At 42.0% G+C, this 12,532-nt stretch overlaps 1 protein-coding gene across 4 annotated transcripts in view; it reads left to right on the top strand.

Annotated features, from left to right (window-relative positions):
• Window positions 1-12,532, top strand: part of GBA3 (glucosylceramidase beta 3) — a 153,726-nt gene that overhangs the window by 90,844 nt on the left and 50,350 nt on the right. The window lies entirely within an intron of this gene.

Here is a 12,532-nt window from a genome sequence, read left to right as displayed (position 1 = left end):
ACACAGAATCAGAAGCAGGCTCCAGGCTCTGAGCTGTCAGCACAGAGCCTGATGCGGGGCTCGAACTCACAAACAGTGAGATCATGACCTGAGCCGAAGTCAGTTGCTCAACCAACTGAGCCACCCAGGCGCCCCTCATTATCCTTCTTCTTGTCCATCTCCTCTTGTAGACTATGAGTTCTCAGAGCTACCATGTCCTGCTTATCCTCTATGCCCTACCCCTTGACACAGCATCTCATTCCAAGGCATCTCCTTGGATCAGACTTGCAATTCCTTGAGCCCAAAGTCTTGGAGTTAGTTTGTCTTTTCTTTTTTTTTGACTCCTCTCTCTCTTTCATCTACAAATACCTAGGTTTGAGCTGTCACATATTTTCCTGGACTGATGATATAGGCTCTTAACTGGTTTCCCATTTCCTATCTTATAGCAGCCAAAGTTATCCTCTTAAAATGTAAGTCAGATCATAAAAATATCCTGCCTATAGCTCTTTAATGGCTTTCCATTTCACACAGCATAACAGTGAAACCTTTAACTTCTGTTCAAACTCTTGGACCATCTCTATTATTTTTCTCTCTGCCTTATTCCACTCCAGCCATCCTTGCTTTCTTGCTGTTCCTGAACACTCCAGGCACATGACCACCTAGAGGGAAGAGCAGTCCTATTTTTAAAGAAAGGTCATTGATAGCCCATCCGCATATTTTAGAATATGTCTACTTGCTTTCCTATAGGAATAGAGGTGGCTTCAAGCAAAATTAACATATCCAATTAGATGGATTAGTAACAAAGATGCCAAACTAAAGGAAGATGACTCTTTAGGAACCTAAGGTGGGAAACCAGTCCAGACACAAGGTAGATGTAAGAGTGCTTATGCTGAATTCACAGGATTTTTGGCCTTGTTAGCTCCTTTCTTCTTTAGATTTCATTATCTTAGCTAACACGTGCTTCACTCCTATTTTTTTGTCCGTAGTTTCTCTCTCTAGTTTGATACACTATTTATTCTACTTTTCTGGCTGTTTAACTTTTTTAATATTTTAGTTAGTTCATCCCAGATGTAGCATAGATTACGTATTACCAGACTCTCCACTCTGCACCATCCCTACATAGTTTCTTCTCAGGCAACTCTGCCTGAATGTAGCTCGAGCCCAGTATGGCTGGCTGAGACCGAAGCATGCGAGTATACCAAAACGCGTCTAGAACAATTCCTGTGATTGAGCATTAGGTTTACTGTTGAGTCGCCCATCAGTGAGGACAAAAAGGGAAAATACTATGGGCTGTATACTTTTCTTTACCCAATAAGAGGATACACGCCAGTTCTTCAAGAAGCAAAACAGTATAATCTCCTGATACTAAAATTAACACTTGAGGGGCCGGGGTGGCTCAGTCAGTTAAGCATCTGACTTCAGATCAGGTCAAGATCTCACAGTTGGTTTGTGGGTTTGAATCCTGAATCAGCTCTGCGCTGACGGTGCGGAGCCTGCTTTGGATCCTCTGTCCCCCTCTCTTTCTCCCCCTGCCTCACTCACACTTCCTCTCAAATATAAAAATAAACATTAAAAAAAGAGAACATTCTTTAAAATAAAATAAATAAACAAAGTTAACAGTTGACTGTGACATTATCAGGAACTTGCTGTGTGTCATGTAAAAATGAGAACTCATGTTGAGTTGATAACATATTGCAATTAATATTTCCCTTGATCTATATTGAAATTCTATATGAAGTCTTAGCATCATTATAATAAGAAAATGGAAGACGCATCAGGGCAATTATAATTTGATCGCAAATTAGAGCATTTTATCTTTGAAATGCAATAAAAACACTCTATACTATTTGGTGGATGGAGGACATAGACTAGGACAGGCTATGTTTTCAAATTTAATTCACTTAATAGTAACTGTGAATGCAAAAGATGGCTTTTTGTGAACATGGTGATAACGTTGATGGTCTTTGGGGACCACTGTGGTGCAGTGAAAATAAACTGAGACTTAAACTAAGAATCCTGGGTCTTGTTTTTGCCAAAAAACATGTGACCATAAACAAGTCACTTGACTTCTTTGAAACTCTTTGGCATCACTTGTGAAATGAAGACTCACTACAGCTCTCAGATTCTGGGTGGTGTTTTGACTTTTGCCTGCTTTGAAGTGGCCCCAAAATTTCAACACGTAAAGGTCTCTCCTATGCTACTAATTATAGCGGAGGCTAACCCTCTGCAATGAAGTTGACCTTGCCGGCCACCCTGCAATGCTGTTGCAGTTTGAAGGCATGAGCAAAAGGGAAGACACGCAGAGAGTCCAACCAGACAGCTGGACAAGGCCCTTCAGAGGGCATTCTCCTGGCCAGTGATGGCTCTGCTCTTCAGCTGTGCTTGTTCAGAAAATGAAATGTTGCCAGCATTCCCAGAGCATATCAGTTTCTCACGTAATAGGCACATGTCTAGCAACTTGCAGGACCCCGATATAAACCCAAATGTCAATTTATTAATTCATGACTTGAAATACAGCTGTCCAGGATGTAAGATATTTGTAGCAATCAATCAACACATCCTCTTTCTGGAAGAAAGTTGTCAGGGAAACAGAAGAAAAGCTCAAAATCTGGCTAGGTGATCAAAGCATGGCTAGGACCAAGAGTATCATCTTTTAGCCTGATGCACCCCTCTCTATTATAATGCTATTCCTCCAAGGGAGACACAAAAAAGTTACACTAGTTGTCTGGGACATCCAGTCCCTGGATTTGCTGAGCACACATTGTGTCCAGAATTCTGTCCAATCCTTATGTTTCCTTGCTACATCCTGTCTTTAGGTGTAACTACACCTTCCAGTTCTGTACTGGGGGAAACTGTGTTGCTTAAGAGTGTCTCTGCAGTTGTCTGCTGTCACCCCTTTTTATACAGTAATGCTCCTCTATCTCATTGAGCACTGGGCATGCCTTTTGTTCCCCTGTGTTCCACCCACATCATGCTGTATGATTCTCCCTCCTGTGTATTTTGGCAGTAACAAAAGGGATTCTTTCCAGGATCTGCATTCCCATGGTGTGAGCTATGTCCAGGCCTAAATGCTAGGGGAGGGGAGAGGAGGATGAGAAGGAGGCAGAGCAAAGTGTGAGGGGAGTGGCTACTCTCAAAGCCACATCATTTGTCTTTGCTTTGTCCTTGCTGGATTCCAGCCCTGGAGAATGAATGTTTGGTTTAGCAACACACAGAGTAGTCGGGGACTCTCATTTTGCAGACCTTGAATATTTACCCCCCTCAGGGAAAACCGAATCCTCAAGAGTAAAATGAATTATCTCCTTGGCTAATTAGCTAGGACATAACAAAATTCTCAGGAGGATCATCCCATCTGAGAATTTCTATAATGTATGCTTGTTTTTGCAGAGTCGATCTCTTCTTATTCTGTAGCCTGTCCGTCCTATAGCTCATTTCCTCACAGAAAAGGCGAAGTTGTCAAGTAGGCAAAATCTCTTCCTCTTTCCTGCACCTTTCTGCCTTCCTCCCCTTTCTCCGCCTCATCACTTCTGATACTCAAGAGTGACCTAAGGCACTCAGTCCCCTCAGGTTGTCCCAGTTCTTCCATATGCCTGCTCTACTAATTCTCGCTTCAGGAGATGAAATGCCACCCCCTGACACCTGCCCACATTAACATCCTCCGCACACTCTTCTCATTGCCTTGTATTAGGCTGGTTGCCATGCTTGCTGGCACTCACTGGACAGACCAATATCCTGCTAAAGTAGTAAATGGTTTTATACGTTACTCTTTTCTAGTGGACATATGGTAGCTTTTCTAACATCATCCGACATGTCCTTTGAGCCATTCATTTGGTCCCCATTTCGGCCACCTAATTTCAGTAAGCATGGCTCCACCCTTAGCTTCCAAGAGGAGCTCTAATTAGTTCAAATCAATCAGAACAACACTCGACCGGAGCATAGAGATGGGTGTAACCTAAGCAGAGATAAAGAGAGGCAAGAAGACATTTGTTGGCATTTCTACAAAGATTATTTTCCTCTCTTCCATTATAGCTGTGAAAGGGGACCCTTGGTCCTCCTCATGTGGTGCGGGAAAGGGAAGTCTGAGACTCTGGTCACTGTGTTACATTCACAAGGGGGACTGAGGGAATCCTGAGGCTGAAGCAGATATAGAAGTCAGAACAGACGAATGGAGAGACCCTGGATCCTTGGTGAGATCATTTGAGCTGCTGGATCAAACCTTACCTTAAGCCATTATATCTCTCAACTTTTAATTACCTAGGTCTATTAATTCCCTTTATTGTTTAGGTCTGAATCTTTGTTAGTCTCAAAAGAAAGAGTTTTAGAAAATACTCTCTTGTAATTTTAAAAGGTTTAGTGGAATAGAGTAAAGCCATAACTCAAAAGAATTCATTAAAAAAATTTTAGACATTTTTTTAAATGTTTATTTTGAGAGAGAAGGGGGGGAAAGGCAGAGAGAGAGAGAGAGAAAGAGAGAGAGAGAGAGAGAGAGAGAGAGAATCCCAAGCAGGCTCCACACTCAGCACAGAGCCTGATGCGGGACTTGATCTCACAGTTGTGACACCTGAGCTAAAATCAAGAGTCAGACGCTGAACCAACTGAGCCACCCAGGAACCCCAAAGAATTCCTTTTTACTGATGAAATTACATGCATTGTAACAGACTTTATAGGATCCCTCAGCTTATAATATTTAGGTTACGTAAAGCTAAAAAAAGCTAGCTTTGACCACGAGGAATGAACTCTATAAAGCATATGTCCATCAGCCCCTATATAGAAGTAACACCCAAACTATTAATTTCTCTGTTTGAGAAGACCCTAAATCATCTGGGAATCTTGCCTCTAAACCCATTCTTGGTTCACATTTATGTAATATACCCATATTATCCACAGCTATAACTGAACCCAAGTCTGTCTGTCTGACACATGGCAAAGCCAGTCACTGAGAAATCAGAAATGCAGCAAAGAAACTGAGAGGCAGCCAGAGGAGAAGATGGGGGGTGGGCAAGCCTTAATCTCCCCAAAGGAGGAGAGAACAAGTTTTTTTTTATAAGTACAGGGGTTGAGATTACATACATCTTGATAAAAGGGTAGGGGAATTTAAGATTATTTATGAGTAAAGTTAGGAGTATGCACATTAAGCAAGGCATGTATATAACATGCATCCCATATTCACCTTGGGGTGGAGACTTAACATCAGAATGAGGCAAAATTCAGCCCCTGACATCAGGAGGTTATCTTAGGACAAGGACAAGGCACTATCAGCATGTTCCGAGAGCTGGTACAAACTGAATGGGGTCTTGGGCTCCTTATCTCTCGTAAGGAATGCAGGGCCTTGCTGAAACCACATTAGTTGACCTTGAGTCCAGGCTTCTGCGGAGATAGCTAGTGGATTTGTTAGTGGGGACTGAAACGACACAATAACTGATTAGAGGGAAACAGTTCTCTGAAAAACAAGCTTTAAACTTTCTGGGAGTTTCAACCTCATTAGCTCTACAGGGCACAGTTTCATAGCAGATGATTAGCATGGAGTAGTAGAGACATAGATTTGGGAAGAAGATTTGAATTCTCTCATTTGCTGTGTTACCTAATCTCTTCTAAAAAGTTGTCCCTGCATTTGTATAAAGGGAACCATGTCAATGTCACAAAATTGTTTGGCAATTAAGTGAAACAATGTGTGAAAAGTGTGCACTGGCCTGGGGTTGTGGGCTGTGCCTGATGCATTGTGCTTACTCTGAAAGCAGTGTTTTCCGTGACAACATTTCCCAGTGTATACCTACATCTTAAAGTTACACAATGTTATATGTCCATTATAGCTCAGTAGAGCTGGGGGAAAAGTGGCATTTCCTTCTTCCCAAAACAGTGACAGAATCTAGTTGAGTAATTAAGGGTATGGAGTTAGAGAAGGACTGGCTTGCTTCAAACCCTGGTTTCTCCACTTCTGGGATTAATGGGGAAGGGCAAGGTAATTTACACCATCCCTTCCTCAGTTTCTTCATCTATAAAATGGGGGTAATAATAGCACTTTCTTTCTTCCTGGGACTCCTGAGAGGATCGATAAGGTAGAAGGGGTGTATGGGGGCCAGAGGCATTTGGGGGCAGACTGTGGGGGTGGAGATGAAGGCTGGTTGCAACATAAGTCCCATCAAGTAGGGGTTGTTTGAGGACTGGCTTGGAGGAGATGAGAATGGAACAGCGCAGACATTCAGCAGAAAGCTCTCGGGCAGAGGGAACAGCTAGGATGGAATCTATGAGTTGGGATCTGGCCTGGCATGGCCCAGCGATAGCAAGGAGGGGCAGCATGGCTGGAAAGGCATGGGTGAGGGAAAAGGCGTCATCGAGGAAGAGAGGGAACCTGTATGAAGAGATCCCATAGGGCAGGACAGGCCTTTAATGACACCGGCTTCTACTTTGACTGCAGTAGGAGTCATTGAAAGGTTTTATGCAGAGGATGGCAGTGTCTGGTGTGTGTTCTCAGTGAACCACTGGATACTCCACTGGGAAGAGATTTAGGTTGTGTGTTGTTAGTCTGTCAGGGCTACCACACCACAGACTGGGTGACGTCAACAGTAGAAATTTATTTGCTTACATTTCTGGAGGCTGATGCCCGAGACCAAGGTGCTAACAGGGTTGATTTCTGGTGTGGTATTTCACGTGGGCTTGTAGACAGCTGCCTTCTTGCTGTGTGCTCATGTGGCCTTTCCTCTGTGTGCACAGAAAAGAGAGAAAGAGAGAGGTCTCTGGTGTCTCTTCCTCCTTTTATAGGGACACCAGTCTTATAGGATTAGGGTCCCAACCTTATGACCTCATGTAACCTTCATTACCCCCTTGAAGGCTCTATCTCTGAATACAGTCACATTGGAGGTTAGAACGTCAACATAAGAATTTGGCAGGGTACAAAATCTAGCACATAACTACTGTATGATTGTTAATTTTATCTGTTAACTTAGTAGGCTATGGTGGCCAGCAATTGGATCAAACACCAATCTAGACGCTGCTATGAAAGTATCTTTTAGTTGTGATTAACACAAGTAGACCTTGAGTAAAGCAGGATGCCTTCTATAATGTGGATGGGGCTCACCCAATTACTTGAAAGCATTAAGCAAAAAAGACTGAGGTCCTTCAAAAAAGAAGAAATTCTGCCTCCAGACTCTTTTGGACATGAGCTGCAATTTTAACTCTTTCCTGGGTTCCCGGACTGGCCTGAAGACTTTGTACTTCCTCGTTCCCATAATCATGCAAGCCAGTTCCTTGAATTCTCTCTCTCTCCCTCCTCCTCCATTGGTTCTATTTCTCTGTTTCATTTGTCACTTGTAATAGAAGTAGAAGGGGTGGGGTTAGGGGCATAAGTCAGACAGCCATTGCAGTGGTTAATCTAGGGGTCAAGTGAGATGTCTTAGAACATTATGCTCTTAGACTTAATTTGTATGATTTCCTATGTGTAACAATATACTTGGATTTGTATTACATTACCATAATTTGTAGTATTGTGGAATTATAATATTGAAGTGTATATATCATAATATAGCTTGGGTTATTTACATCTTCTCTGTAAGATATTACATGATATTCATACTATATTCTACAAAAGAACTTGGATCCCAACATGAGAGAAACAAAATGGTCCATTTTAACAAGTGTGGCATACGCAGGCTTATTAGAGATTTTGTTTTGAACTTTGTCCCTTTTGGAAAGTTTTAAAGGCATAAAAAATGTAGTGGACTGTACTTATAGCTGAGAATTACACACTGAGCTCATAGTAGGTGTTCAATTCATATTATATAATACAAAAATGATGGAAGCAAACACTGGCTAGAAAACAGCTTTGGGGGCCCCTCAGGGTAGTGAGAGCTGGTATGCTGTTTCTTCTAGGTAGTTGGGGGGAATCTAGTTTGTTTGTTTTAAAATTACGAACTCTCCAACATATACCATTCAACCTCTTTCTAGTCCCTGTATTCATGGTAAGTTTATTCTTCAAGTAATCATGTTTCAAAAGCCTTATAGCTTAGTTTTTTTTTAAGGAAGAAGACAGAATTCCAGCTCCATTATTCCTTGCAGTGAGAATTTGGACGAGTAGCCTCTCCTCTCTAAGACCGAATTTCTCATTTTAAAAATGTAGATGCTACAGAGACAGAATGCAGATTGGTGGTGCAGGGGCTGGGAGGAGGGGAGAATGAGGAGCAACTGAATAATGGATATGGGTTTTCCTTTTAGGCTGATGAAAACATTTTGAAACCAGATAGAGGTAGTGGTTACACAGCGTTGTAAATGTACTAAATGCTCGTTCACTTTAAAATGGTCAAGTCTATGTTATGTCAAGTTCACCTCAACAGAAAAAAGTAGGCATAAAAATAGTACACGCTCCACAGGGTTATAATAAGACTTACGGCCATGAAATGCTTAGCACAGTGGTTAATGCTTAGCACATTGCAACCAGTCAAGGAATGCCATTCTCTTCTTCCTTCTTCCTCCTCCTTCTCTTCTTCTCTTCCCCCTGCCCCTCCTCCTCTTCCTCCTTCCTCTTCTTTCTCCTCCTCCTCCTCCTTCCTCCTCCTTGTCCTCCTCCTTCTCCCCCTCTTCATCGTTGTTGTTGTTGTTATTGTTGCTAACATGGGCATAGCCATTCTGGAACCAATTCCTTCTCAGATAAAAATGCTAACCTGTATCAGTGTCACCCAAATGGGGGTACTGGGAGATAAGGCTATGAGATTAGGTTGGAACTAGTTTATGCCAAGAGAAAAGATCTAGAATGTATTTAGTAGGCAGCAAAGAGCCCCTGAAGATGCTTGAGCTAGATGGTTAAGTGAATTATACTGCGCTTTGAATCAATTAGGCTAGGAACCATGTGGAGGGGATGAGGTTGAAAGAGGGGGACATAGTTAGCAAGTTACTCTCAACAGGGTCCTTAGATTTCACTTTCTTATTTCCTCCTCAATCACCTTGGATTTGGCTGGCTACATAGCAAACACTTAATAAATACTTGTAGATTAGTTATTTTACACTTCTTTAATGCCTTCCTTTGAAGTACTTCCAGTTGAGATTACTTCTACAAATCACATAATGCAAGATAAAATGCCCTATATATCTGTCAGTTTTCTCTAAGACTGTTTTCTAAGTATTATATGTGCTCGGTTCATGGACTGGGTGTTCAGTTGCTGGAAAAATAGAAATCACCCCATTAGTCATACCTCTGCAAATTTCACATTTTATATTCCAAGTTTTGTGGTGGGTGATATTTAAAGCCTTTTTTTTTTTTTTGCCGGCTATTGTATCACTACAACTGTATATTGCTCATGGACATTTTGTGATCTCAGATCTAAGGAAAATGATGATGTTCTATTTGTTAGCACTTTGAGTGAAGCACAGAAAGACCTTACAGTGAGAAACACAGCTTAATTAGCACGTTGGTGATTTATATTACCCAGTGCGAAATCTCCACTGGCACCAAAGGAAGGATCAAAACAAAAGGCATATTTTGGATTTCAATTTTTTTTTGGTCTTACTCAGAATTCACAACCTTATTTCCATGTCTCTAATCTGCAAAACCCACAATATAACATCATTGTCTCAAAGTTACCGCATTTCACAATATCAGGCAAAGGTACACAGTCGCTTACTGATTAATCTGTGTGGACAGATGTCCCTGTACCACTTTGTTCATAGGAGTATACCTTGATTTATGTAATACAAAGTCTCTTAAACATCATAGGACTTTAGAACCTGAAGGGAATGTTGAAATTTTCTAATTGCATCTTTATTATACGTTGAGAAAATCCTGATAAAAATTAGAAAACTTTTACACTGGTTTAAATTTTATTTGGCATATTATTTACATATATTATAGAAATATTTGTATATCTCTGTATTAGCCTGAATCAGTTATTCAATTTGTAGATCATGTGTATCAGACATATCTCTTTTAGGTACAAAAAATTTGACAGAAACTGGCTTTAGTTACAAAAAACATTTGTTATTTGTTCAAATGACTGATCCCAGGACAGTTCTTCAAGTTCATTGGACTTAGTGGTTTAAAGGGACCTATTTTTTCTCCATATCTTGACTCTGCTTTTCTGTAGATTCTCTTCAACCCTCAGACTCTCTCTTTGTGGTGGTTGCTGGCAGATTTAGGTGTATATCTTCTAGGTTTATAATCAGAGAGAAGAGAATAACTTCCTCCCACTTCTCAAGCCAATGCTTGGCTTAGCTCTGATTAGACAACTTGAATCGGGAGTTCATCCTTGAACCCATCACTGTGACTTTAGTTTTGGAAAATACTCATTGACCAGAAATAGTTCTTGTGTCCACACCTGGATTCATGGGATGTGGCCAGTCCCATCCCAGCTAGTATATTAAGTTGAGCAACATTACTTTTCCATAAAAATTGGGGGTGTTCTTACCAGTGGTTGGTGGGAGGTAAATAAATGTGAGGCAGGCAAAGGTAACAGATGCCCATGAGGACTCCACAGGTGGACTCCAGGACATGTCGTAGTAACAAAAGCCTGGGAGGTAGGTGACATCAGGAGGAACCCCTCCCCAGAGGACTGACTATAGATCCAGAGATTAGGAACACGGTCTACATTCTAGCTCCTCCATGAGTACATCATCTCTAAAAATTAAGTGACTTGTTCATTGAGTCACGGTTAAAAAGTCAGAGGCAGCCTACAACCATTGTAATGCTATTCCTAGAGATGAAGATATTTCTTAGGTTAACCGTATAGCTTATTTTTAAACAATAGCCCATTTTTGAAAGTGTTATTTTTGTCTTTTCAAAAGTTTGGAAAACCCCCAAGAGCAAGTGAATACAACTTTATGAGAGAATTATTAAAACTTTGTTTTGAACTGTTTTTAAATTTAATTCTGTAAAAGGTGAATATATATAAGCTTTATGTAATCATTCCCTCATGATACTTTTTTAGTGTAGAAAATTTTCAATGGGGTGTTTTCACAAGTTAAACTGTATGCATAGAAAACCATATTTGCAAGCTTCTAGAACAAATACCCCTAGAATAATATTATTATCACATACAAAGCAATAGTTTTAGGGTAAGGGGCTTTTCAGGATTTCTCAGAGTCCTTTATTTAGTCTGCCTTCCTTTATCAGCTGATTGTCACTTTTCTGTATGGCAGGTCACCAAAGAGTTACCTCTTTTTTTTTTTTTTTGACATTTATTTATCTTTGAAAGACAGAGAGACAGAGCACAAGCAGGGGAGGAGCAGAGAGAGAGAGAGAGGGAGACACAATCCAAGCAGGCTCCAGGCTCTGAGCTGTTAGCATAGAGCCTGATGCAAAGCTCGAACTCATGAACCATGAGATCATGACCTGAACCGAAGATGGACACTTAACTGACTGAACCACCCAGCTGCCCCAAGAGTTACCTCTAATGGGTGCTCATGGGAGAACTCTCTTCATACTTGCCCTATACAGTATACTGGCCCGGGAGACCTGGCTCAGTCTTGACCTGTGGGCAGAGGCCAGCTTCAGCCCATGCTATGGGCAAGCCACTCACTCTATGGCCTCTTGCTGCAAGCTCCCCTCATTCATTGAGTGACTCTTTTGGAAGTTCTTAAACCCACCTATCTTCTGGCACTGGTTGACCCAGGAGGACTTTCTGTATCTTTGCTCTGGTAACCTGTGTGAGTATAGGCTGCCCCCAACTGCTGCCTGTCATACCTCTGCCATCCTGCCCTTGCCCTTTGTTCCACAGTTGCAACCCTGGGCAATCTGAGGTTCCCATTGCTCAGCACTTCTGGCAAGAAATGGTCACGGTTCTTGACTTAGCAGAGATGGGGAGGACATTTGGGTCCCTTCAATATTACAGAAAGAGATGATGGAGAGGTCTACTAGAGGATGCTTGCTGCTCTACACGCTCAAAGTGACATCTCTCCCCTCCTGGTTCTGCTCATATCTACTGGGTTGGGTGGAGGTGTTGGTAGTGGCTATGGTGGTGCGTGATGAACTGAGGGTTTTTTAAGTTTATTTTGAGAGAGAGAGAGTGGAGGAGAGGCAGGGTGAGAACGGGGCGGGGGGAGAGAGAGAATCCCAAAAGTCCCCGTGCCACCAGTGCAGAGCCTGACTCTGGGCTCGAACCCATGAACTGTGAATCATGACCTGAGCTGAAACAAAAGCCAGATGCTTAACTGACTGAGCAGCCCAAGTGCCCTGAACTTGGTTCTTGAATGCAACAAGCTCTGTGGGGCAGGGGTTGCTACCAGTTAGTGGCAGTTCTCTGAAATGCCCATTGCCTGCTCCCTAGTGCTCCACTCTTTCCCCATCAGCCAGGTCAGATTCTGCCACTTCTTTGCTCGGAACACTCTAATGGCTTTCCATCTCACTCAAAATGTGGTCCAAAGGCCTCACTGTGGCCCACAAGACCCTACTCGATCTCGTCTCCACATCCCACAAACTACTCTTCTTCTGCTCATTCAAAGCCAGCCAGCCTGGTCTTCCTGTACATGTCAAAAACGCTTTCACTGCTTGCTGCTTCCTCTGCCTGGAATACTCCAATTGTATATTCTCAAGATTTGCTCCCTTTTTCTTGTAAACCTTGTCTCAAATGTC

Source organism: Felis catus, chromosome B1 (genome assembly GCF_018350175.1).
Source record: "Felis catus isolate Fca126 chromosome B1, F.catus_Fca126_mat1.0, whole genome shotgun sequence".
NCBI classification, from domain to species: Eukaryota; Metazoa; Chordata; class Mammalia; order Carnivora; family Felidae; genus Felis; species Felis catus.
The sequence above is the reverse complement of the archived record's forward strand: the minus strand, read 5'-3'. Positions and strand labels throughout refer to the sequence as shown.